Genomic DNA, 3,088 nt, shown 5'->3' with positions numbered 1-3,088 from the left:
TGACTCAGTGGACAAGGCAGAGTGGGAGCAAGTCCACGCCCACTAATGGAATTAGGCTAGGATTGGGTTTGTTGTTATTTCCATTCTTGAAGCCCCAGGTGTTCCACTGGTCATTCGAGATGATTGAAGCAGGTGAGGTGTGAGGATTATTATGACTGAATCGTGTTCCTCCAAAATATGTCTTGAAAACCTCACCCTTATCCTGTGGATAGGATTATGTTTGTTTTCTTTGCTCTGCTGAGGTAGGGTGGGTCCTAAACCTAATCACTCTGCGTGATAGAAAGAGCAGCAGAGATGCCGAGGAGAACAAACACAAATAGATGCCAAGTGGAAAATGCCAAGGAACCAAGGAATGCTGGGGCTGTAGACACTGTAGAAGGACCTTCCCCCAGAGCCAAGAGAGCGAGAGCCTCTTCCTAAATCAAACTCCTGGATTTGGACTTCGAGCTTCCTAACCAGTGAGAAAATAAATTGTTGTTAGGTACCATCAAGTCAGTTCTGACTCACAGCGACCCCATATGCACAACAGAACAAAACACTGCCAGTCCTGGGTCATCCTTCCAATTGTTGTTATGTTTAAGCCCATTGCTACTGCCACTGTACCATTACAGCTTGTTGGGAGTCTTCCTCTTTTTGGCTGACCTCCCACTTTCCCAAACATGAACTCCTTCTCTTCAGAACAGTCCATCCTGATAATGTGTCCAGAGTTTAAGAGACAGTCTCACCATCTTCAATTCTACAGAACATTCTGACTATACTTCTCGCAAGACAGATTTGTTTGTTCTTCTGGCAGTCCATGGTAATTTCAATATTCTTTATTAACACCATAACTCAAGTGCATCAATTCTTACATGGTCTTCCCTTATTCACTATCCAGCTTTCACTGCATATGAGGCCATTAAAAATACCATGGCTTGGGTCAGGTGCACTTTAGTCCTCAAACTGACACCTTTGCTCTTGAACACTTTAAAGGCAATACATTGCTGTTTATTAAAGCCTCTTCTTTGTGGTATTTCTGTCACAGTAGCACTAGGTCACTACGCCAAAGTGTGTGTCATCTACACTTCATAAGAGACCCTGTGAGCTATGCTAAGTAAGTCACAGGATGCAGCCCAAACGATTCAAGGCAACAGGCAGGAGGTATCGAGATGTACGTGCTCCAGAACAAAGTTAGCTTCTTGTGAGTCCATCTTATTTTATGAACCAGCTCCTTCTTGCCCCACTACTCCCGAAGTGGACATTCATTCACCTGTTGCTCAGGGACTCCGAGAAGCCCGTGCTGCATCCACCTCCCCTCTCCAGCAGGATCCCATATCCAGACACTTCCTAATCCACACATCATTCCTGATGGTTTATTTGTTTATATCAACTTATTAATAGAAGAGTTTTAGATTTGTGGGAACATTGCAAACATAGTATAGAGCCCTGCGTACTTTCCACCCCATCTCCTTTCCCCCAGTATTGGCATCTCACATCACCATGGGACACTCATCACAACAAACAGCCTATGTTTTCTTTGGATTTTAGATACTATGGTTGTTAGTGATTACTGAGTTGATATAGAAGTCTATTTGCCATGCCTGTCTACCAAAGTGTCTCTGGGTGTGGTTGAACTGCCAGCTTTTGGGTTAGTAGTCAAGCGCTTTATCATTTGCACCACATATGAGGTCACTGTGAGTTGAAATCAACTTGACTCAGTGACAACTAACAATTACCTTTGAAAGAGTGAAAGATACCATCATTCCAACCAACATCCTTCCATTTCTTTTCCACACCTACAAAAAGAAGTCGGCCTCTTCAGGATGAAAAAGTTCAGCAAGTCCCCTGTGAGATAGTGCAGACTATCTTGCTGTTGGGTGGATTTCACGAGAGGAGACCTCCCTCTTTGAGTGGGCAACACAACTGTTTCCCAGTCTCTATCCTCTGGCCTCAGTGCAGAAAAGTTACAGCCACTTTGTTCTGCAAACAATCCCTAGTTTCATTTTTATAATGAAAAAAAAATTAAGCGGTGCTTCGTTTTAATGGCATTCCCAGTTTGTAGTTTTTGTAATGGTCTATCCGAGTTGTCCCTTACTCCACCTGATGATTTAATATATTAAAAACATCTCTCCCGCTCATGAAGGGAGTGACGGATTGCCTAGGAGATTTCTATCTTCAGTTGCCCCTCTGTGTGTCAGGCACGCATATGGTATTTGACTCAAGAAGGAGCAGTATATGAATGATTCATTTACTTTGGATAGGAGGCTCTTGTAAGCCCTGTCCCAGGAGTCTCTGGCTACTCTCCTTCCCTGGAATATGTGGCTCAGCCTCAGGGCATGGAAGGCGTCTTTAGCTCTTTTCTTGTTGTTGTTGTTTTTGGCTGTCATGAAGTCAGACCTCCACTCATGGGACCCTATGCACAATGGAACAAAGCCATCCCAGGTGGCACCATCCACATAATCAGTGGTCTACTGAACCACTGTGATCCATGGGGCTTTCATTGGCTGCCTTTCAGAAGTAGATAGTCAGCCTTTCTTCTTAGTCCATCTTAGTCTGGAAAGCCCTCGAAACTGTTCAGCATCCTGGTAGCATACAGGCCTCCACCAACAAATAGGTGGTGAGTGTGCATCAAGTACTCTGGTGGGGAATTGAACCAGGGTCTCCCACATGGAAGAAAATAATTCTACCCCTGAGCCACCATTGCCTTCTCCTAGAGAGCAGGTCTAAATCCATCCTTTAGTCAAGGCCCAGATAATTTTCTCCCAGCTCTTACTACCCCAACTGCATCCTGCTTGCTCAGGGGTTAGTACATGAGGAAAAGATATACTTGTATATAAGCCTCTGTATCCAGAATGGGAGCCCATCCAAAGCCATGTCCAATTCCACTTCCCTACCCACCTGGTGGAGTCCTGGTGTGGCGCTGCGGGTTAATTCACCAGACTGCAAAGCCGTTTGAACTGCAGTCGGTGGTTCAAGTTCACCAGCTGCTCCTTGGAAACTCTATACAGGGTCGCTATGGGTTGGAATCGACTCGAAGGCATTTGACAACAACAACAACCCACCTGGAGCTCACTGAGCTCACTCTGACCAGACTGGAAAGAATGAAGGC

Source organism: Chrysochloris asiatica, unplaced genomic scaffold (genome assembly GCF_000296735.1).
Source record: "Chrysochloris asiatica unplaced genomic scaffold, ChrAsi1.0 scaffold00173, whole genome shotgun sequence".
Taxonomy (NCBI): Eukaryota; Metazoa; Chordata; class Mammalia; order Afrosoricida; family Chrysochloridae; genus Chrysochloris; species Chrysochloris asiatica.
This window is presented reverse-complemented; position numbering follows the sequence as displayed.